General features: G+C 49.8%; 1 protein-coding gene across 1 annotated transcript in view; it reads right to left on the bottom strand.

The window, feature by feature from the left end:
- Positions 1-25,006, bottom strand: part of FRMD4B (FERM domain containing 4B) — a 304,300-nt gene extending 279,294 nt beyond the window's left edge. The window contains exon 1 of the mRNA XM_081160523.1: positions 24,920-25,006. The gene's annotated coding sequence lies outside the window, so the exon portion shown is untranslated. The remainder of the gene's footprint in view (positions 1-24,919) is intronic.
- Positions 25,007-25,231: the final 225 nt, after the last annotated feature.

Raw genomic sequence — 25,231 nt, 5'->3', positions numbered from 1 at the left:
AGTAGAAAACAACAGGAAAAATCAATGAAACGAAGAGCTGGTTTTTGTGAAAGATCAACAAAATTGACAAACCTTTATATTAAAAAAGGAGGTAAGACTAAAATCACTAAAATCGGAAATGAAAGAGGAGACATTACAGTCAATGGCTCAGAAATAAAAAGGATTACAAGGGTCTACTAGAACAATTGTATGCCAACAAATTGGATAATCTGGAAGAAACTGATGAATTGCTAGAAACATACAACCTACCAAGGCTGTATCATGAAGCAACAGAAAATCTTGAATCAGTAATCAAAAACCTCCCAACAAAGAAAAGCCCAGGACCAGATGGCTTCGCTGGAGAGAATTCTGCCAAACATTTAAAGAACAATTAACATCATTCCTCCCAAAAACTCTTCCAAAAAACATGAAAGAGGAGGGAACACTTCCAAGCTCCTATGAGGCCACCATTACCCTGATACCAAAGCCAGATGAAGATATTACAAGAAAAGAAAACTATGGACTAATATCCCTAATGATTATTGATTCAAAAACCTCAAAAAAATACTAGCAAACCAAATTCAATGGCACATTAAAAGTATTATCCCATCATTACCAAAAAGGATTTATTCCTAGAAAGCAAACATGGTTCAACACATGAAAATCAATATAATACACCACAGTAAGAGCAAATGACAAAAACCACTTGATAATCTCAATTGGTGCAGGAAAAACAACAGACAAGATCCAACACCCTGTCATGATAAAAACACTCAGCGAACTATGAAGAGGAGACTGCTGCAACAGGACAGAGGCGCATGTGAAAAGCCCACAGCTCGCGTCACACACGGCGGGAAAGAAAAAGCGTTTCCTCTGAGTTTAGGAGCAAAACAAGGATGCCCATTATCACCACAGCTAGTTAACAGAGCATTAGAGGTAATTAGGGAAAAGAAATAAAAGACACCCAAATTGGAAAGGAAGAAGTAAAATGATCTCTGTTCACAAATAACACGGCCTTTTCCATAGAAAACCTGAAGATCACAGACACACACACACACACACACCCCTGACAGAACTAATAAATAAATGTAGCAAAGTTGTAGGATACAAAATAAATGCAAAAAATTAGCTGCATTTCTATATACTAACAAGGAACAATCCAAAAGGAAAATTAAGAAAACAATTACACTTACAATAGCATCATCCTTTAAAAGGATGAATTAATTGTGTATCATCTGTACACTGGACTGTGTGCTCACCTCCCAAGTCAAGTCTCCTTCCATCACCATTCATCCCCCACCCCACCCCCTACCCCCAGCAATCACTACACTGTTGTCAGTGTCGATGAGTTTTTTCTATTTTTTTATTTCTTGCTCAATCCCCCCCCCCCCCCCCCCCCCCCGACAACTGACAGCCTGCTCTCTAGCTATGAGTCGCTTCCTATAGAACTGCAGGAAAAACTGTGAAGTTAGTACAGAGCTCCCATACACCGCACACCCAACATCCTTTCTCTTAACTTCTTACATTATTATGGTACAATGTTACAGTTAATGAACCGATGTGGATACATAACTTTTATTATCAAAGTCCATACTTTATCCACGCTTTACATTTAGCTGTCCTGTCTCCTTAGGCTCCTCTCGGCTGGGACAATTTCTCAGACTTTTCTTGTTTTTGACGCCCTTAACAGTCAAGCATTTTGTATAATGCCCTTTAATTGGGGTTTATCTGATGTTTTTCTCATGATTAGTCCAGGGCTATGTGTTTTGGAAGGAAGACCACAAAGATAAAATGTCAGATCACATCAAATCAAGGGCACAGGCTGTGAGAAGGGCTCTCACCCGACGCTGACCCGGCTCCTCAGCGGGCTCTTCCTCCCTCGTGCGACACTCTCAGGGAGCCCGTCACCGAGGGCGGCCGAGCCGTGACTGTGCGGAATTCCTCTGCGGGGAGATCTGTTTACTCTCCCCATGTATTTACTCAGCCGTTTATTTCTATCAGTACGGACTCGTGGGTATTTCATTTCTCCAGCTTTACTTAGATATAACTGACGTACCACTTTGTAAGTTTAAAGTACACAATGTGAAGATTTATACATTACAAAATGATCACCGCAAAAGAGTTAGTTAACATCTCCATCACCTCACATGATTGCCATTTCTTTTTTGAGGTTACAAAATTTAAGATTTGCTCTCTTAGTAACTTCCCCGAACATACTACAGTTCTGCCACCCGCAGTCACCGCGCTGCACACCAGACCCTCAGAACTTACTCACCTTGTAACTGGAAGCTGCACCCTCTGTCCTGCGTCACCGCAACTTCCAACACCCGCCCCAGGCCCCGGCAACCACCGTCCCACTCTGTTTCAATCACTTTGGCTTTTTCAGATTCCACATGTAAGTGAGGCCATATAATATTTGTCTTTCTCTGTGCCGCCTATCTGACTTAGCACGACGCCCTCCAGATACACCCTTGTTGCCCCTGCCGGTCTGGCTCAGCGGTTAGTGTCGGCCGGAGGACTGGGGGTCCCTTGATTCCAGCCAAGGGCACCTACCTCGGTTGCAGGCTCGATCCCGGCCCCGGCTGGGGCGCATGCCGCACGCAACCGATCGATGTGTCTCTCACATCTGTTTCTCTCTCTTCCACTCTCTGAAAAGCTATGGAAAAGATATCCTCAGGTGAGGAGTGAAAAAGAAGATACATCCTTGTTGTCACAAATGGCAGGATGTTCTTTCTCATGGTTGAATTATTTATATATATAATTATATATATGTTATGTACATGTATATGTATACATATGTCACTTCTTTATCCATTCATCAACACCGAGGTTGTTTTCATATCGTGGCTGTTGCAAATAATGCTGCAAGGAACATGAGAGTGCAGATATCTTGAGATCCTGATTTTGTTTCCTTTGGATATACACCCAAAAGTGGGATTGCTGGGTCGCATGGCAGTTCTATCATTAACTTTCTGAGGGACTTCCATACTGTGCCAGACAGGAGCTGTACCAATGAACATTTCACCCAACAGTGCACAAGGGCTCCCCCTCTGCCCATCCTTCCAACAACTTTCTATTTCTTGCCTGTTTTATAACAGCCATTATAACAGGTATAAGGTGATGTCTTGTGGTTTTGATTTGCATTTCCCCTGTGATTAGCGCTGTAAGCATCCTCCATGTACCTGTTGGCCATCTGCCTGTCTTCACTGGGAAAATGTCTATTCAGGTCCTCTGCCCATTTTAAAATTGGATCAGATTTGCCCTGGCTGGGTGGCTCCGGCCGATTCCCAGTCAGGGCGCATACAGGAGGCAAACGATCCATGTTTCTCCCCCCCCCCTTTTTCTCTCTCTAAAATCAATAAACATCCTCAAGAGATGATAAAATAAAACTGGATCAGGTTTGGTTTTTTCCTATTTATTTGTAGGTGTTCCTTACATATTTTGAATATTAACTCCTTATCAGATATATGATTTGTAAATATTTTCTCCCACTCCATAGGTTGCCGGTTTATTTTGCTGTTTCTTTTGCTGTGCAGAATCATTTTTGTTTGATGTGGACCCGCTTATTTATTTTTGCTTTTGCTACTTGTACTTTTGATGCCGTATCTGAAAATGTCATTGCCAAGCTGAATGTCAAAGAGCTTTTATCCTATGTTTTCTTCTAGGAGTTTTACAGTTGCAGGCTTTATGTGTAACTTCATTTGAAATTAAATTCTGTGAGTGGTATACAATGGGGGCCCGATTTCACTCTTCTGCATATGATTAGCCAGTTTTCCTAATACAATTTATTAAAGAGGCTTTCCTTTCTCCATTGTGTATTCTTAGCTCCCTTGTCAAGTATTAGTTGACTGTATAAGTGGGGGTTTATTTCTGGGCTCTTGATTCTATTCCATTAGTCTGAATGTCTATTTTTATGCCAGTACCATACTATTTTGATTACTATAGCTTTGTAGTATTTTTTGAAATCTGAAAGTATGATACCTCCAGCTTTGTTCTTATTTCTCAGGATTGTTTTGGCTATATAGGGTCTTTGCAGTTCCATACATATTTTAGCAATATTTACTATTTTTTAAAATTTAAATGTCTTTATTGATTTCAGAGAGGAAGGGAGATAGAAACATCAATGAATGAGGGTCACTGACCAGTTGCCTCCTGCATGGCCCCTGCTGGGGATTGAGCTGCAACTCGGGCATGTGTCCTGGCCAGGAATTGAACCGTGATCTCCTGGATCCTAGGTTGATGCTCCACCCCTGAGCCACGCCAGCTAGGCAGCAATATTTATTCTATTTCTGTAAAAATTGCCATTGAAATTTTGATAGAGATTGCATTGAATCTATAGATGATTTAGGGTAGTATGGACATTTTAACAATATTATTTCTTCTGCTCCATGAACATGGGCTATCTTCCCATTTATTTGTATCTTCTTCAATTTCTTTCATCAAAATCTTATAATTTTCAACATACAAATCTTTCACCTTCTTGGTTAAACTTATTCCCAAGTATTTTGTTGGCTTTGATGCTATTGTGAATGGGATTTTTACAATTTTTATTTCAGATATTTTGTTGTTAATGGATAGAAATGATTGATTTCTGTATAATCATTTTGTATCCTGTAACTTTACTGAATTTGATTAATTTTAAAAGATTTTTATATAAAATCATATTATTTGCAAAGTGATTTTTCCTTCTACCTTTCTGATCAGGATGCCTAATTTCTTTTCCCTGCCTGACTGCTCTAGCCAGGACTTAAAGTACTATGTTGAATAAGAGGTAAGAGTGGACACCCTTGTCTTGTTCCTGATCTTAGAGGAAAAGCTTTCCACCCTTTATCATTAAGTATGATGTTAGCTGTGGGTTTGTCACACATGGCCTTTGTTACATTGAGGTATGTTCCTTTTATACCCAACTTGTTCAGTTTTTATCATGAAAGGATGCTGCATTTTGTCAAATGATTTTTCTGCATCTATTGAGATGATCACATGATTTTTATCATTTATTCTATTAATGTGATATTTCACATTTATTGATTTGCAGACATTGAAGCATTCTTGTATGCTAGGGATAAATCCTACCTGATCATGGTGTATTATCCTTTTAATGTGCTGTTGAATTCGGTTTGCTGACATTTTGTTGAGAATTTTTGCATCTACATTCACCAAGGATATTGGCCTGTACTTTTCTGTTCTTGTTCTCATTTGGCTTTGGTATCAGGGCAATGCTGGCCCAGTAAAATGAGTTTGAGAGGGTTCTCTCCTCTTTAATTTCTTAGAAGAGTTTGAGAAGGATTGGCAATAATGCTTTTTCAAATGTTTGTAGAATTCACCAAAGAAACCATTTGGGCAAGACTCCTCCCAAGTCACGAGGTATATGGTGCTGTAACTAACCTGCAGCTCCCTCCAAAGCAGTTCTGTCTGTGGATAAACTCCAACTTGTTCTTGTTAAGTAGAGGATCTGAGCGACGGATGTCTTATTCAGCCATGCGCTACAGCACTTCGTCATGGATGTTTGATATTTTGGGCTATAATCCAACACCACTTCATTCATTTAGTTGTGTAAATTATTCCAGCTTTGGCCTTTGCAAGCTCTTTCAGTTGGCCCATGTCCCTTTGACATACGTCCATCACTGAGGTCACGTATCTCAAATATCAAAAACATAATTACCTTACAAATATATAGAGAACATGTATCAAAAGATGTATTTAATTAATGAGGAAACCAGAGGATGACAAAATAGTTCAAAGGGAAATACAAAAAAACACTGGGTGCGAGCACACGCGCACACACACACGCGTATATCTGACTCTGACCCTCTTGCCTTCCTCATGTATATATGTGTATAGAATGCATATATTTACACATACGTATACACTATACATATATACATGCATCATACACACATATACATACATTCATACATGTACATATGGTTATGTTTAAACTGGAAAAAATACTACTAAAAACTGCTAAATTAAGCACAAAAACGGTTAATGTCATACAGTACATTAAACCACAACTTTTGGAGTTAATTTCTGTCATGAATGAAATCATGTGGACCTTTGTGGTTAATAGAATAATGGCCCCCTAAAGATGTCCAAATTGTGATTTCTGCAACCTGTGAATGTGTTACCTTAGATAGTTAACTGTGCCTTTGCAGATGTGATTACATGAAGGATCTTGCCAGGGAGAGACTGACCTGGATTATCCAGGTGGGCCCAATGTAATCACAGGGGTCCTTACATGAGAAAGAGGAAGGCAAAAGGCTCAGAGTCAAGAAGACTGAAGATGCTACACTGCTGACTTTGAAGATGAAGAAAGGGGCTGAGAGCCAAGAAATGTAGGCAGCTTCTGAAGCTGGAAACACAAGGGAATGGATTCTTCCCTAGAACCTGCAAAAGAAACACAGCCCTGCCAACATCCAGACTTTGCCCAAGTGAAACCCATTTAGGACTCTGAACTCCGGAATTGTAAGATAATACTAAATTTGTGGTAATTTGTTAACAGCAGCAATAGGAAGCTATCATAATTTCTACTAGACAGAATTAATTTGGATTTTATGTTTCCTACCAGTTACCATTTAACTTTATGAACTCTGGGCTCTAATCAATACTTAATCTTAAGTCAAAGTTACCTTCCCTTAAAGAGCTGGAATGACCCCTGGGTGGGCTTGATCGAACAATGCTCTAGTACTGTGTTGAAAAGGCATACAGTAATCTTTTCTGCTTTATTTCCAAGTTTGAATAACATTTCTTAATACCTACTTGGTCTTCCATACTTCTATCCCTCCCCTTCCTCAAAATCTGTTCAATCAAGTCTGTACATTAGACAGCGTCACTCCCGAAGCTAGAATCCATAAGAGTGTATTTCCTGCTTTCTCAAGTGGCACTAACACAACACACGCCCTTCATCCCACTTTTCCTGTGTGATGACCTGCCCAGCTACTACCCTGTGTCAGGTCGATGTGTTCAGTCCAGCAGCCTTGTGGAAAAAGTACCAAGTTACACACATAAATTTTAAACATAGACATCATATAGATGAGGAAGAGTTGAATAGAGGAAAAAATAATTTAAGGAAAGTGGCATTACGGCTAAGAGGTGTGATCCTAATATTTCTGAAGGGGAGGAAAACTGTGCAGCCATAAAATCTCTGAAACTCTCAAAGGACCGAAGTAATGGAGTAATGTGCTCCTATACACTCATGGCAACACGTCTGTCAGTCACCATCAGTAACTATTCACTGAGCTCCTTCTTGGTGACAAGCACCCTGGTCAATCCTGAGAATATAAGGGTGGATAAGGTGTTCTTGTCCCACAGTTTCTCCCAGTCTGATAGTGATACACCCCAATTACAATATTATGTAATAAATGGTAGAATATTTAAAAAGCCCAAGTCCCATAGGACGCTGCAGGAGAAATGACCATTTCTCCCAACCACTCTTCTTCTTAAAAAACTACCTGGTCGAAAGTCACGGCAGAGAAGTGACTTCAAGTGCCATCTACCCTTCCATCCCCTGGGCCACAGCTGGCTGAGCAAGGGTGACCCCGGATCCAAGCTGGACCAACCCAGGTGTTTGGGATGGGGATTCTGAGGCCGAGCCACTTAGTTGTGGGAGCTGAGGGTTTAGGACTGAGGAGGCTGCGGTTAACTAAGGACACCGGCAGGGAAGCAAGAGACCAAGCTCCTGCAGATCTGGGAGATAGATGCCTGACAAGGCGCTGCTGCCTCTGAGGCCTGGCTGGAGGTATCTTTGGGAGGGGGGTCTGGAGTCACGGCTCTTAAATCTCTCTGCAGAAGAACCATCGAGGCAGCTTGTTCATGTGCCTGCTCCTCGGAGTCCTGGTAGAGGAGGTGTGAGCACGGCAGGAAGGGGTACTTATAACAAGCACCCCAGTGATGCGAGGCTATAAGTTGTCTGTGGGTTACAGTCTGAGAAACACTGCCCTGCACCCGCTTGTTTGTTTTTAATGTAACGCTCTTTGAGTGGGGATCTGATTCTTAGAATCAAAAAGCTCTAATCATCAGGGAAGTTAAGGAAAGCCATAGGCCAAAGTGAGACTCGGTCAGCCTAAATCTGTGTGTGAGCTTTGTGTGTATCACAGAGAGAGAGAGATTGTGCCCAACAATCAGGAAATCCTCTTAGAAAAAGTGACCTCTTGCGGGCTTTGACTGCCATCTTCTATTTTCTCTCCTCTCTGGCTAGCTTCTCTGACATTCATAGAGTCAAAACCTAGCACCTTAGCCCTGGCTGGGTGGCTCTGATAGTTGGAATGCTGTCCCGTACGCCAAAAAGGTCGCGGGTTCGATTCCAGGTCAGGGCACACACCTAGGCTGCAGGTTCCACCTCCGGTTGGGAGCATGCGAGAGGCATCTTATTGATGTTTCTCTCTCTCTCCCTTCCTCTCTCTCTCCCTTCCTCTCTCTAAAATCAGTAAAAAACATATCCTCAGTGAGGATTAAAAACAAACAAACAAACAAACAAACAAACAGAAACGCCCAGCATTTTAAAGCAGGATAGTGAGAGCAGATGACACTCATGAAGCAACCTTGGCTGAGGAGGGGACAAAGGCCCACGGACAATACTCCTCTTTTCCTCCCGTGGGAGAAATTTCCAGGGCGCGATTTTTTTGTGAATCGTCTCCCAAGAATATTTTTCCATTGATTCTTAGAGAGAGTGGAAGGGAGGGAGGAAGGGAGGGGGAGAGAGGCAGAGAGAGAGAAACGTTGATGCCAGAGACACATCTATTGGTTGCCTCGTGCACGTGCCCCAACCAGGGTGGGGATCAAACCTGCAAAGCAGGTGTGTGGCCTCCAGGCCCTTCCGCGAGGGACTGGTGGGCGGTGACGCTCTAACCATGGACACCCCGGCCAGGGCTCCAGGTGCATCTTACACGGCATCTCAGAGCATCCCCTGGGCCTGAGGGCCGGTGGGCCACCAGGACGATCTGCATCCTTCCTCCCCGTTGACACAATCTCGGCTCCTGCACGCTGAGATCTCCCCCAAAATGAGCCAGGGCCCGGGCCTGCCTCCTGCTCTGCTGCGGGGGGAGCCCAGCTAAGGCGGGTGAGCAGCAATAATGACAAGAGGGGAGATTAAAGTCAGAGGAGTCCTAGAAACAGCGTATGAATCCCTCTTCTCGCCTGAAAAGTAAAAGGGCTCGTTCAGGCCTCTAGTCCCCTCCTTTTTTCACTCTGCTGCAGGTGTTCCCATGAGAATAGCTTGGTTCTGTCTGGAGCGAGCCCGTATTTTATTCTGGGGTCGGCACGGCCAATCCTGTTTGGATCCAAGGTGGGATTAAGTTTCTGTGAGTGCGCCGGTCGGATGCTGCTGGTCCTGGGAAGGCCAGCTCCGCCCTGTCCTGCCCCAGCTTGGTCCTACCTGACCATCTCATCCGCTGGGGAGGCCCCTGGCTGGCAGAAATGCCCCCACCCCCGGGTCTCCCAGGCCCTGGCCGAGGGCGCTCTGATGTGGCCTCTGAGGAGACCCCAGTGTCCTCAGGACACCGCCCTTCCTGCAGCCTCTTCTTAGGGCGCATGCTGGCTTCCCCCCCTCAGGACCTCGCCTCAGCTGCCTGCCCCAGGTGGGTTTTCCCCCCAAGCCACCATCAGCCCACCATCAGCTCACCATCATCCGCCCATCACCCCCCCACCATCATCCCACCACCATCACCCCACCACCATCACCCCCCCACCATCACCCCCCCACCATCAGCCCACCATCACCCAGCCCACCATCACCCCCCCCACCATCACCCCCCCACCATCAGCCCCACCACCATCAGCCCACCATCACCCCCCCACCATCAGCCCACCATCACCCCCCCATCACCCCCCCACCATCACCCCCCACCATCAGCCCACCACCAGCCCACCATGAGCGTGGTCTGAGGCCTGGCTGGGCGTCTGGCTCCCTGCTGTCTTACTTCACGTCCCACCTGGGAGGCTGGGAAATGCGGCCCCTACCTGGCAGCCTCACCCCAGAGAAAACCCAAATGGTGGGCGGGGCCCTGATGAGAGGGAGGAAGGGTGAGGGGTCCTGGGGACAAGAAGCAGGCCCGCCGGGTCCCGCACTGTCCCGTGGAGTCAGGAACAATCTCGTCTTTTTCATTCAGAGGCAGAGATGGGCAAAGACCACACAAAATGAGGCGTTAGTTCCCCTAAAGCGGCGGGAACGGTGGGGGCAGGACGCAAAGTACCAGGCTCTCAGCTGCTGTGCGCTCGGTCACGACGCTCCCGGAGAAAAGGACCTTAGTTAGCGCTCGCAGCCGGTTTTCAAACTGCCCCTCTCCGGGGCACACAGGGTGGTAAACAGCCCCTGGCCGGGGGAGGAGGGTCGGGGTGTCCGTGCCAAGTACCCGCTGGGCCTCCCTCTGGACCAGGACGCAGAGCTGCTGGACGCGTGACAGACGCAGGCTGGGCTCACTAGGCTTCCTTGTGTCTGGGGACAATTCTAGGTCAAGTGAGGACTCCCAAGACCCGGCCTCAGGCCCCAGACTCCTCCCAGTGTTATTTGCCTAATCCTGGAAGACCCAGCGGAAATACTGGCTCCCATGGGCGCTGCGGGCGCTCCCTCCGGGGAGCACAGCCCGCCGGCCTCTGCCCCTTGCCCCTCTCCACCGTGGGCGCCTCTCCACCGTGGGCGCCTCTCCAGCGGGGACCCCTCTCCACCGTGGGCGCCTCTCCAGCGGGGACCCCTCTCCACCGTGGGCGCCTCTCCAGCGGGGACCCCTCTCCACCGTGGGCGCCTCTCCAGCGCGGACCCCTCTCCACCGTGGACGCCTCTCCAGCGCGGACGCGAGGGAGCTCCAGGAATCAGGGCCCCGCTCGTCTCCACCCAGGGCTCTCGGGCCCTCCCTGGCCCCTCAGGTGGATCGCGCGGGGCTGGCTCCCTAGCTTCCCGGGCCGGGGCTCTGGCAGCCCACGAGGTGGCTGGATGGACAGCAGGAGCCCTCTCCCCGCCTGCCTTCCTAACCTCCCTCTGACTCACTGCGCTGCTTGCTGCGCTTCCCAAATAAGCCGCCCACCTCAGGACATGCTCCCCAAACCCAAATAAGATGCCACCAGAAGGCAGGGAGGCGCCCCGCCGGCTAGCAGACTGCAGGGGCTGAGTCAGCCCCACCCGCATCCGCGTCTGGCTCTGTCCCTCACCGGCTGAGTGACGCTGGCAGGATTATTTGACATTTCAGTGTCTCAATTTCCTCGTCTATAAAGTGGGGCCAATTACAGCCAGCTGGCAGGCCTGTAACATTTTAAATGAAGCAGTTTTTTCTCTGATGTCCCAGTGCATCGACCCCAGGACACAGCAGGCACTCAAGGAGTCCGCTCCCTCTCCTTCTCATCTCCACCAGGAAGGTCTCCTGCCCTGTACGAAGTTACAGGTGCAGTTAAGTGACAGGTCACACACAGACGCCTTTCAGGTTCCAAATCTACTCATAGCTTTTCCACTGAGCCTCACCTATTGACCCCAGGGTCTAAATGACCTGGTTTGATACACGAAATCACTTGAAACCTCCAAGCTCTTCCCTCGCATTGTGCTGCGCAGACAGCACATCTGGCTTCTGCGTCTCAGAGAGCCCCACATCTGGTGCCACTCACGCCCTTTGCTATTTATGCCCTCAGTCCTGGGTGGCTGGCTCTCTCCCTCAGCCGCTGTGACACACTCTTCTAATCTGGGTACAAAGATTTTCACAAGTTCATCTCTAACTAAAACACAATGTCACTGAACAGTGAACACCCAGGAGAAGAAAGATGACAGGTGACCCAGGGCAGAGCCAACGTACATTTACGTGTTTTGCCCTTGCAAGCAGGTGAGCATCTTTTCCAGGTTCTGTGGTCACCTGTGAGGAGAGCACTCAGAGCTGCAAACTGGGGCACAGCCCTGCAGGCGGCTGTGCCGAGGCCACGAGCGGGAGGTGCTGGCAGTTCCCCGTGCAGCCCCTTAACCAGCAGTGCCCTGTCACCCCTCAGCCAGCCAAGTCCCAGGAGCGCCAAAGAGGCCCAGGCAGAAAGGGAGACCGAAGTCATTCTGCTGAACTTACACAGAATTCTGTAATTAGAAACCTAGGAAGAAGCTATTTTATTTCAGCACACACTTAAGTTTGGGGTCATTTTAAAAATAAAATTTCAGCCCCGTGGGCGTGGCTCAGCGGTTGAGCGTCGACCTAGGATCCAGGTGATCGAGGTTCGATTCCTGGTCAGGGCACATGCCCAGGTTCTGGGCTCGATCCCCAGTCAGAGGTGTGCAGGAGGCAGCCGATCAATGACTCTCATCATTGATCTCTCTCTCTCTCTCCCTCTCCCTTCCTCTCTCTGAAATCAATAAAGATATATTTAAAAAAAATAAACTACAATTTCATTGTGCAATATGTACATGTACATGTTATATATATATTAGGAGGAAATAACCTTTCAGCGGCTGGGAGGGGAAGGTGTCCTGTGGGACCTGCATTGAGAGGACGGGGCCAACTCATCCAGTCAGCCAAGGCTTTCCCAGGTTCAGTGCTGAGTCCCTCGCCCAAGGACATTTCTCAGCCCAAGGCGAATGGGGATGGTTGGTCACCCTCTCAGAAAACAAATTTGAATGGCAAATCTCCTCCGGCAGGTTAAAATAACCGGCCGGTCACATTCTCGGGATTTGGACTGCTCCTCACAGAATACCCAGGAAGACGTGCCCACTGTAAGAACCCATGAGGACCTTCTATCGTCCGAAGAAATCACAAATTCAGACCCCAGTGGGGCGAGACTTCAGGAAGTCAAGAGGGTCATTGGCACTACAGCTGTCTGTCTGTTCTCTACTTACACAGGAAATACACCCCCTCTTCAGAAGCTCGGTGGGCCCTGGACCTTCCCTCTACTGACACGTGGGATAGACAAGTGTCTCTACCCAAGAAGACAGGCCCGAGCACGATGAAAACGGGCAGTTCTCACGTGGCCTCTGCGGCGCACTGTTTTCTCCATCTGACTCCCTCCAGATGCCGACCTTGGACACAGGCTCAAGTGTAAGGTGTGCATCTGAGAGGTCATCTCAGGGACAAGGAAGGAAAGGCCACTGAAAAAACAGTGTCCTAAAAGTCACTCTCACCATGGGTGACTGGAGTTTAACCCACAGGGAAACTCTCAGAAACGGTGCAGAATCTACACCTTAGTTATCCCCCCGCTGGGCAAGGCAGCCCGGACACCCCATGCAAACCCTTATCGCTCGCCAGGGTGGTGTCGCTTCCCCAACGCTGCCCCCAGCACGTCCGCAGAACGCCCGCAGACCGAGGGACCAAGGCAGGCACTGTGTGGGATGGTGCCCTGGCTGCGCTGAAGCGGGCCACCAGCTTGGGCTCCAGCTCTGCCCTGGCCTGGGGGCGGTGACTCAGCGCTGGTCAGCTGTTGCCAGGCAGGAATACAGCCAGCGTTGCCAGAACTTCTGGCTCTTAAACAGAAAGCGAGAATCCTGAATCTCTGTGGTATCTCCTGGTGCGTAATTGCTGATGATTAGTTAAAATATTTAGAAAACGCTCTGCATCTGTAGGCAGTGCTCAGCCTGTGAGCCATCAGTTTACACCCACTACTCTAGGTGGACCCCCTTACTCCATAGGTGGGAAAACCAGGCCCTCGAGGGGAGTTGCCTAAGGACACACTGCAAGGTGAAGGCCGTCTGAGGTCTAGAACCCAGTTCCCCGGGGCTCCCAGGCCAGGGGTTTCGTAACCCCCTGATCCCTTGCACCGCCCATCCATCCACAGCAGACGAGACCTTTGTCACTGCCCCTCACATGCGTCACTCAGGGCAGAGGAAGTCCCCATTCTTTCCATCAGTGCATTACAATATTTGGTTTCACTAGAAATTGGGTTCGTTATGATTCTTAATTTTACAGGGAGTTATCTAGTGCTTATTTTATCCTGGGCATCCTTCTAAGTACTTTACAAATAATTATCTCAAAACAACCCTATGATGTAAGGACTATATTTCCCTAAACTTAAGACAGAAAACCAAACACAGAGAAATTAAGGCACTTGCTTAAATTAGAAGAGTTTGTGGTGGGAGCAGGAGACCGATCCAGGCCACTATATCCAGGGCCCATGGGCGTAACCACCACTTAGCCTCTGAACTACTGAGTTATGCTTTTTAACTCTCCTGATTGGTCCTTTTGTCCATTATAACAGGAGTTAGCAAACTGTGGGCTGTGGGACAACCCCTGCCCACTGCTTGTTTTTGTTTTGTTTTCTTTTGTTTTAAATATATCTTTACTGATTTCAGAGAGAGGACAGGAGAGGGGGAGAGAGAGATAGAAACATCAATGATGAGAGAGTCATTGATCGAACCCGCAACCCGGGCATGTGCCCTGACGGGGAATCGAACCCTGATCGCCTGGATCCTAGGTCAAAGCTCAATTGCTGAGCCATCACCGGCTGGGCTGCTTGTTTTTTTAAATGAAGCATTACTGGAATACAGCCTCACCCATTATTTTATATATTATCTGAGGCTCTTCTTGCCCTAAATAAAAAGTCAGAGTTGGGTAGGTCGTAACACAAAGCCTAATATATTTAGTACTTGGACCTTCACAGAAAAGGTTTGCTGATCCCTGTATTATAGACTCACCAGGCACTCTGCTTGCAAGTTTCTTGATAATGCTGCTTAATCATAATACAGAAAATCCCATAATCCCAGCAAAGCCTTGGCATGCACAGTGAGGAATTCACATGTTCAACTTCCAGAAACTGCAACTGTGCAGAAGACGTCTAGGAATCTAGGACTCAGCAAAATACCCGCAGAACCCCAAAGAAAAAGATGCCAAAAATGCTCCGTAAAAGAGGTACATTGGGCCCTAATCTTGAACCCTTCCTGGGTCAAAGGTCTTTAAAGCAAAGGGACAGACAGACATACCCGGACAGAAGCAAGAAGCAGCTCCTGTAATAACTATCAACAGGTAGACAGAGACCAGGGTTCAAATCCCAGCTCTACTACTAACTCTTTAAACCTCAATTTTCTTACCTGTAAGATAGGATAAATAATCTCATTTCTTGGGGGCGAGGCAGAGTAGTCAAGATTTTAATGTATATGGAGTTCTTAGTGCCCTGGGATTTGGTAACTCCTCAGAGGAGCCCTGTTCTGAGGAATAACAGTAACTACAAAGAATAAATGCCTGTGATGATTTACACAGAGGCAGCTGCACACGAGTCAGCTGTCAGAGAGGAACAGGATGACAGCAAGAAACAAAAGGCGGTGTTTATGTGAGGAACCCAAGTCTAGGCAAGACCAACCACACTCACGCACTCCGTGTAACAAAGTAACGCATGTGCTATGTTTTCATCAAAGACATCAAGCAAAAAGCAGTGTGGGCAGGCAGAGGTAAGCTTTAAACACCTGGAAAAGTCACTTAGTGAAACAAATGACTTATTCCCTGACAATGCTATGGAAATGAAACTGTACAGAGTGGGGAAAACAGTTGCATCGTGCTCTCAAAAAAGAAAGTTACACATTCCCCTCATTAGTACAGTGGAAGTGTGTGTTGTATAGCATGAACACTTCCTGACAAACTCGGTTTTTAAATAGCCTTTATCCCCATCATTTTCACTGCTTTCCCTGAGATCTAAAAGGCCTATTCTCCAGTGTACTTTTCCAAGTGTGACGGAGCTGGAGCTGGAAAGCACAGTGAGGCCCATTCGTGATGTGAATTGTTTAAAGCAGCAGATTACTGCAAAAATGATTGCTTACTCTTAATGTGTTTGGACCGAACTTTAACCTCTAGCAAAGTCTGCTGTTCTTTCAGGCAGTGAAAGTGCAGCTGGGGTGAGAACATGGTGGTATATAAAATAGCACACTTGTGTTTTTCTCTTAAAGACACAAATTGAATTAACTTAACACAGTTGGAGCAAATTACCATTATATGTCCTCAATTTAAAGCCCCACTGGGATAGGGCCCTATGTTTGCAGTCTCAGGGCATGTGGTTTTCATTACTTAATCCGGATCCTGCATTTCAACTTGTTCCTTTAAATACATGCAATCAGTGCACGTGCGGTGGCCTCAGACATCCTGATCTTTCCCGACGCGTCTAAGAAGCTACACTATCCTAATGTCTTCAGATTTGTGTAAATACTAAAAGGTTACTTCACACGACAAGTTACGCCAAATATCATTTCTAATATACAGCAAATAATTCTACTGAAACGTTCCCCCAACACACTACTGACAAGGAGGGTCTTTCAATGTATTTATTTGAATCTTTTATTTTTAAAGTTAAAATGAGACCAGTGTAACTGGTGTGGATTAAGTGCAGGGTGCACACGTCAGGTTGTTCACAGCGTAAAGGTTTAGGGTGGAAGGAACCTCGTCACCACCCACTTGACAAGTCTAGAGAGCTAGTCAGCACGGCGCTAGTGAATCTGCTGCCGAGATGGGAACAGGACTAGCTTTCCCCATTCCCTCCCAGGGCCAGCCCAGCTCTCTCGCCCCAGCTCCTTCGTCTGGCAGAACCAGCCAGAGTATTCAACTTGGATGAACCAGGGCCAGAGCTGGCTCTGTGATTTGCACAAGCGTAAGCCTCCTATTCAGGTCACATATGGTCGCCTGCTCTTTTGCAATGACTGAGTTGATGGGAAAGGCTCAGCCAGGTGCACAGAGAAGCCTGAAAACAATCCTCAGGCTGCATCCAGGGTGGGCCCCCTTCCCCGCTGTTATCAACCCAGCTGGGAGAATCGGGAGGAGCTGGGACAGGCTCCACCGGGTGGCAGAGGCATGACTATTTCCAAGGACTGTCTGTCTAGGCTACTTGGTGATTTCTAAAGGAAAGCACCTCCTCAGTGCAGCCGGACATTCACTGCTCATTGGGGTGTGCTCGAGGGACAGTTTCCAGCTTATTTCTTATGTCTCCGGTCTGCTAATAGCTAATTCGGCACCGCAGAGAGAATCTCCTCAGCTTTGGGTGTGCTCAGGATGCTGTAGGGGCAAATCCTCATCTGAAACGGGACGGCCTGAGAACCTGTGAGGCTGCTGGCGGAGAGCAAGGCTCTCTGGCTGTGACAGGCAGGGATGGCGGCACAGAGCACAGGCCAGGGCCGAGTCTGGGCTCCAGGTCTGTGGCTTCCCAGCTCTGTGATTTTGAACAAGCCACAGCCTCTCAAGCCTCGGTTTCCAGCTCAGTAAAGTTCAGGACATGGCGCGTCACTGTGGGATGGGAATGACATACCAGATGGGAAGCACTTGGAAGTGTCTGGTTCTCACACGGACTCAGAAAATAGGGACTGTTTTTCCAGAGGATGGGACTTGTCCATTGAAGAGGAAGGTGATTCTAACCAGATGTTCTAGACTGTCTCTGTGTTGACCAGACTGATGGTGAAATAGCCACTCTGCAAAAGCTACCCTGTTGCTTGAACCCTTCCTGCCGGGCAAGCGTTTCCTGGAACCCTCCATGTGCTGCCGCGAATCTTTCGGCTGCAGGGAAACCCTACCCCGTGTGCCCGGGCGTCCTGCTGCAGCAGCTCCGGGGCAGGCCCCGCACCTGGAGCCCGCCTTCCCTGTGGCACCTTCTCTGCGTGGGGGATCGCCTGCCACGGCCATGCACAGCTTTCCTGTCCAACCAGATGGAGCTTCCAGCAGACAGGGGATCGCCTTGCATTTTCTTTGCATCCTCCATAGCACTGGGCACGTGTCCAAGAACCTCCAGGTTCTCCGGTCCCTTGCCTGCTAGCGTGTGGTCCACAGGCCAGCATCACCTGAGAGCTTGTTAAAAATGCAGAATCCCGGGCTCCCAGACCTGCCGAATCAGACCCTGACCCCCAGATGATTCGAGGGCAGGAAGCTGGAGCAGTACTGCCCAGACCAGCCAGTCACCCCTTCCCTTCAGAGGTCAGCCGGCTTCTGATACCACCCACACTGTTTTGCCAAATGCGTATCTTTTAAATGATTTCCCACTGACACAATGTCTTGCTTGGCATCAACCTAAGCAATTATATCCAGTCTGTTAATAGTTCATATGGCAAGGCAGAAAGGAATGTATTATTTAATAAGAGCTGAAGGTCTCAGTGAAAAAATTTTTCTTATACACATTAAAATAAAGAAATAACCATTACAGGAAAATGTCCATCTATCATCTAAAATTAACTCATATACCACCCGGAGGTCACCTACCCGCTTTAGTAAACACAGCCCTAGACCTTTTGTCGCGGGCTTGGAAGACATCTCCCCAACTCCTGACCGGGATTCCTGGGCCGGGTCTGCTCCACCCTGCGCCCTGGCCCTGTGGGGGTCATGGCAGGCAGTGAGTGGCAGAGAACCTGGGCTCTGGCTCTGCACCATCTCTTCATGATGTGCTGAGTCATATTATAAGCTTTGTGGGGCTTATTTTTGTGGGGTAGCCAATCTCAGGGATCCCTTTCAAGACTAACAGTATGACATCATAAATGCGAGCAGAGGCTCTGAAGGAAGAATGACTGGAGGTTGAAATTAAGGCTCCATTACCTGCTAATTTCATTAAGCTTCAGTTTTCCTCATCTGTTAAATGGAAAAAATAACAACAATAAATGGACATAACACTCATACCACAGAACTTATAAGAACAAAGAAAATGATAACTGAAAAATCTTTAATAAAGTAAAATACGGCAGGTAGTCAGTGTTCAGAAAACAATACAGCTGTTAACATTTTTTTCTGGCCTCCACAAAGCACGAATAGTAACAGCTAACAGTTATGGGGTATTTAACACGTAACGGGCACTGTGTGAAGCACTTCACGTTCTGTCCTTTCAGCCTCAAGATAACCCGTAGGGTAGGAGGCACAAAAAAGGTTAAGCCACTTGCTCTAAGTCACACATTTATTTATTTATTATTATTATTTTTGTTAATCCTCTCACCCAAGGATATTTTTCCATTGATTTTTAGAGACAGACGAAGGGAGGGAGGGGGAGAAAGAGAGGGAAGCATCCAAGTGGGAGAGACACGTTGATTGGTTGCCTCCTGCACGCGCCCGGGCCAGGGCCGGGGAAAGAACCTGCAACCCAGGTATGTGCCCTTGACAGGGAATCGAACCCGAGAGCCTTTGGTGCGCAGGCCGACGCTCTACCACTGAGCCACACCGGCCAGGGCAAGTCAGGCATTCATTAAGTGGTGTAGTCGGAACGGTGAGTGGTGGGCAGGGTGTCTGACTTAAGAGACAGCATTCCTCTACCCACCATTCCGCAGAACACTGGTCAGCACACAGCCGCTGCCAACTCAAGAGACTGAGTGACCTCGCCGCGATCCCGGCACAGGGGAGCGCGCGGGAGCAGCTGTCACCAGTTCTGTTTGCTGGGCCTTCCAAGGTGCTACTAGGCACCGGGAGTGTCACCCGTTAGTTATGGTAAGAATTCTTTATGTTTTAGCGCTTTTAAAAACTTTAAGTACAACAGACATAAAAAGGTGAACAAAATGTAAATACAGAGCCACAATCATCTCCAAGGGAACGGGCATGTGTCCATCACTCTGCTGCCCCAGATGCTACTAAACATTTCCCCTCCCCCCTCTTCAAATGCAGGGGCTGTTCAGGTCTCAGCCTCTGCACTAGGCATTTTGCCTGGGTGACTCCTTGCTGTGGGCGTCTCCTGTGCACTGCAGGTTGTTTACCAGCCTCTCTGGCCTCCACCCGCTAGACTCCAGCAGCACCCTCCCACAGCCACTTCTCTAGAGGGTGAGGCATCCCCGGGGCAAAACCAGCCCTGGTGCAGCCGCTGCGCCCTCCTGACCTTTTGGTCAGCACTCTCTTGCTCTCCTTCCTACTTTTACCACATCAGCATCCATCCTTAAATATTATCATTTAATCTCGTCTGGTGAAAGGGGCTCTTATAACTTAGTCTAGTAGAAGATCCCTAATCAAGGCTCCTAAAAAAGCCTATATAGGTGACCATATAATTTATCATCCAAACGTGAGGCACAGACCTAGGCAGGACTGACCTAGACAAGCACCTCCAGGGCACCTCTGCTCTGAGTGAGTAGCATCCTCACTGGATAACTGCAATGAAGTGACAGAGGACAATTAAAAGTAGCACAACCCCAGGGGCAAAGTAACAGAGGCCTAAGGAGATGCCTCTGGCTGAGGAGCAGCAGAGCAGAGCACTCCCGGCCCGCGGCCCTGGGAGGTGTGCTCTTCAATAATTTACTCCAAGACCCCGCTTCACCACTGTCACCTTAGCACAATACATTGATTAAAATAAATGCCTTCCAAGATTTGCACATAAAAGGAACATAAGCACCCCTTGTAAGAGGTTTAGGGTCTGCAGTGGGCTTTTAATCAATACAGCTGTCCTTCCCCTTGGTGTCCTCAGAAAGCACAGCGACTCTATCAATGTGACCTGCTCCACATTTTGCTCTCATAAGTCCTGCCACTGACCATGAGAAAAGTGACAGCTAAGGCTTTCCTTACATACATGAGAACTCATATTGCTCACCTCTTTGCCTGAATATAATTCTGCTCGTGGTGCATTATTCTGGGCCTCAAAGAGAACAGAAATCAGACTACATTGAGTTAGGCACCGTACACTGCAGTGAACATGTATCCAACTCCCTCAGCATCCATTCTCCCTTTTCCAGCGATGTGCTCACTGGACGTCCAGCCCTCTCCGTCCACAGTGCATAGGTCTGGGTGGGACTCCACCTCTGGGACAGAGGTTTCCTCCAGCCAGGCCAATTGGGCCAGTCGGAATTTATTTTGAGACTTTTGTTCAACAACTGGGGAAGCAGGATTTATTCTTTTGTTGGACTTGAAACTGGAATTGTGTAAACCAGCAAGTGCTACAGTTATCTTGCCTCCCAACAAGGAACCCAGCACAGAGAGAAAGGAAGTCAAAGGCAGAGCTGAGGATGAGATGAGAGCAGATCCTGAAGTCTTTGTTCAGCAAGATGCTCCTGAAGCCACTACCTGTGTGCCTTTCAGTGACCTGTATGCATGAAAAAATATCCTCGCTCCACTGAAAGTGGACGCTTATCACTTATCATCAAACACACCATGTGGCAGCAGCTTTCAAACTTTTTTGACAGCAGATGAAATTGCATTTTAACTGCAACTCAGATATGGAACTGACTCAAGTTTCATGGAAGTGCAGAACCCTTACTAACATATAATGATGCTGATATTTTCTGTCTTGCTATACTTTTTTTAAAATGCTTTTTTAAAAAATAGAGGTTGCAGCCCAGTAAATTGATTTCATGACCTTTATTTTGAAAAATATGGCTTTATGAGATTAGGTTACAAATGTATGTCACCAGGAAGAATAAGAAATGATATAGGAATTTAAGTAAACCACACTGTTGAGGAAATTAGGAGGTTTGGTCCCTAAATCAAGTTTCTAGCAACAGAAAATTGCTATCATACCATTTCTCTCTGACTGCTCAAGTCACATGTTTACCAGAAGAGAAGAAAAAATCTTAATGACCTAGAAATAAATGAATTACAAAAAAGGTAAGTGCTTTCTAAAACAACGTACAAACCATGTCTAAAAAGAGAGAAATGAGAGACATACAGGTTTACAGTTGTTGGTATGGAAAATACAATAATTAATATGTAATAACACAAGAATAAACTCTGTGTTTTGCATACTCACAACTATAAACCTACTTTTGCCCCACCCTGTATAAGTAAGGACAGAGACACCCAAGTCTTGCTGGTGAGCTGAGTTACATGATTTATTTATCTACGGGCTAAAGATAGTAATTTCAGTGAACCTCAGCACTGCTGAGTACGTAAAAATAGTGCCTTTCTGATAAGATCAGATCTCTGGGGCAGAGCTAGAGAGAAAGGGAGGGAGGGAGGATGGAGCGAGGTCTCCTGCAGTGTAAGCCCCACACCTGCCTCTTGTGCAACCTGTGTAAGGCAACTATGAAGAGCTCCTGACATTTAGCAATTATTGCAGGCTGGATAAGACAGGGAATTTTTAACTGTTTCCCACGGATCTTATTTGTATTGTCAGTGAGCCAAAACTTCCTTTTCTGTCTGCTCAAAAGCACTGCAGAGTCCTGATGAAATCTGTGGACCCAGTGGTGAACCAGGTTCCAGGCCGGCTGGAAACAGAGGCAGTGAGAGTAAACACTGCTGGGAAACTCTGGCGGCTTTCACACTCTGCACTGGCTGTGAGGCTAATTCCTCCCACACTTTTCCAGACTGTTAAAGTCAATGGAAGTTGTCTGCCTCCTTGAGAAGCCCATTAACTTTCCTGCCACCAAGATGGGAATTTATTAATTTCAAAAGAGAGTAAAGCCTAAGTCAACTAGATGCACGCTCAGGAGAAGTGACTTCTGAGAACTTTCCAAGTGAGGATGACAATCGAACCTCACGATAATGGTATTTTAGGCAGATTTCTTTATTTCCACCATCACAGTGTTCACACGCAGTCCACCTGCACTACTAAATTTAAGCAAATAAAGTGTTTGATTTGTACTTGCAAATGTCATAAAGAAGTGATAAAACTCTCCTGTTCAAGAAGTCCTTGGAATTGCCTCAATTTTATGGCTCCCTTTTAAGAAATGTGAGCACTGTTCAAAAGGTGTGTGCATGCGTGTGCGTGCGTGGGCGCATTACTTTCTATTGCAAAATGTTCAGACATAAGAGAGAATCATAGAATCATCAAAATACCTTTCACCTGGTTTGTGACTTTAAATTTAGAGGCCAAATTGCATGCTGAGCGCTTTCTCAGGCCAGTCACTCGTGTAAACATCACCCTGTCTAATCTGATGAAAAGCACAGGCGGTGGTCACCGTCCTCGCCGCGGTGACTCTTCTCTGCACCCTCACGAACGGCACCGAGCACACCCTTTCCGAGGCTCTGGGCACCGAGCACACCCTTTCAGAGGCTCTGGGCACCGAGCACACCCTTTCCGAGGCTCTGGGCACCGAGCACACCCTTTCCGAGGCTCTGGGCACCGAGCACACCCTTTCAGAGGCTCTGGGCACCGAGCACACCCTTTCCGAGGCTCTGGGCACCGAGCACACCCTTTCCGAGGCTCTGGGCACCGAGCACACCCTTTCAGAGGCTCTGGGCACCGAGCACACCCTTTCAGAGGCTCTGGGCACCGAGCACACCCTTTCAGAGGCTCTGGGCACCGAGCACACCCTTTCCGAGGCTCTGGGCACCGAGCACACCCTTTCAGAGGCTCTGGGCACCGAGCACACCCTTTCAGAGGCTCTGGGCACCGAGCACACCCTTTCAGAGGCTCTGGGCACCGAGCACACCCTTTCAGAGGCTCTGGGCACCGAGCACACCCTTTCAGAGGCTCTGGGCACCGAGCACACCCTTTCCGAGGCTCTGGGCACCGAGCACACCCTTTCAGAGGCTCTGGGCACCGAGCACACCCTTTCAGAGGCTCTGGGCACCGAGCACACCCTTTCCGAGGCTCTGGGCGGGCAAGATCGCGGCCTCTGGAATCGGCCCTCGTGCCAGCGTCGCCAGTGCGGCCCCAGCAGGTGCGGCTTCACCTCCCTCCCGGGCTCGGTCTGCCAGCCCGTGAACGACTCGCGATGCCCCCGAGCGCCTCCTGGGAACCGCACACCTGGGGCGCGTGGCCACCGTCCCCGCGTCCGGGGGGCGGGGGGGGGGGGCGGCCTGACGGGGCCCAGGCGGGCGGGGCTCCTTCGCTTCCCTTCCGGGCGCAGATCTGGGCGCCTGAAAGGTGCCAGGACCCGGCGGGCGGGACTGCGCGGAAACCCGGCCCGCAGCCTCGGAGCCGCGGTGAACTCCCGCGCGAACGCGCGCTAACCCTGCGGGGCGCCCGGCCTCCGGGGACCGCCGTCAACAGCCTTCCCCGAGGGGCACCTTCCAGACGCCGCCGCCGGTGCCAGCAAACAGACCGAGTCGGTTGGCAAAGTTCAGAGGAGCGGCTTCGGCGCGGTGACAAGTCCCAGCGGGTCGCAGGAATGTGCAGCGCTGGGGGCCCCGCCCGGGCGCGCGCCCCAGCCCCTCCCGGCTGCAGGGCGGCGGCGCCCCGACGGCAGCAGAGCCTCCCGGCCTCGCCCACCGGGGCTTGACCCGCCCTCCGCCCCCGCGGAGCCAGACCCGCACCGATCGCACGGTCGTCAGAGCTCAGGACCTTGGGTGCGAGGCAGAGCTTATCCCCTGGTCCAAATCGCATGGCTGCTCTCATGCCATCTCTGCTGCTCGCTCCCCAGGTGAAGGGAGACGTGAAATGCTCCAGAACAGCGCGAGCGTGCGACCCACGCGCGCAGCCGGCCCGCCGGGAGCGGCTGGGCTCGGACACCCCCAGTTGAGCGCAGCCAAGCCGCGCCCTGCGCTCTCCGCCCGCGCACGATCGCGTCCCCTCCGTGGGCTGCGCTTCGAAAGTATCTCCGAGCGGCCGGACCTGGGCGTCCTCAGCGTGTCTCCCCACCTCCACCAACGCGCCGCCGCCAAGCGCAGGGTCCCTGGTGGTGCGTCTGCCAACGACCAGCGCGACGCCTCGAAACCGCCAAACTTCCTGTCTCCACACCATCGGGGCGACCACGCCGCCGCGCGGGACCCCCGTGGACGCGCAGGCGGCCCGGGCCGGGGGCGGGGTTTCCTGCCGGCGGGAGCGGGGACCCGCACCTCCGCCGGGGGCCTCCAAGCTGCGCACCGCGCCCGGGCGCGCAGGGAGCGCCGGCCCGGCCCGTCCCCGGGTCGCGCCCCCGCCGCGCCCCCGGCACCCGGGGCGGGCGCCCACCTACCTGCTCTGCCGCCTCCTCCCGCCGGCGCTCCCGCGCGGTCGGCCGCTACTTTATTGTCTGCGCCGCTCAGCGCGCGGGACCCGGGCACCGGCCCCGCGCCTCCCGTGCGCCGCGCCTCCCGGGCGGCCGCCTTCCCGCTCCGCCTCGCCGTCCTCTCGGCCCGGCTCCCGCTCGGCACGTGAGCCGCACGGCCGGACCCCGGGCTCGCTGGGCGGCCAGCGCCCCCGCATCCCCCGGCCCGGGCCGCTCGTCCCCCGCCGCCGCTCGCCGCGCGTCCGCGCTTCGATCCGCACTTACGGCTGGGCTCCGCCGGCGTCCTCGCGTCCTCCGCCCTTCCGTCCGTCCGGCCCCTCGCTGTCAGCCCCGGCGCCCCGCGCCCCGCGCCCGAGCGGCCCCCGCCCGCCGCCTCTCGGGGGCTGGTGCGGCCTCTGCCAATGAGACTGGGCTGAAGCGCAGTTCCGGCCCCGTCATTGCAGCGGGAGGGGAGGGGGAGAGGGGAGGGGGGAGGGGAGGGGAGGGGGAGAAGCGGGGAGGGAGGGGAGGAAGGGGGCGGGGGAGAGGCGGGGAGGGAGAGGAGGAAGGGGGAGGGGAGGGGGCGCCCTGGGCCCC

The sequence above is a fragment of the Miniopterus schreibersii genome (assembly GCF_964146895.1).
Source record: "Miniopterus schreibersii genome assembly, chromosome: 15".
Lineage (NCBI taxonomy): Eukaryota > Metazoa > Chordata > Mammalia > Chiroptera > Miniopteridae > Miniopterus > Miniopterus schreibersii.
This window is presented reverse-complemented; position numbering and strand designations above follow the sequence as displayed.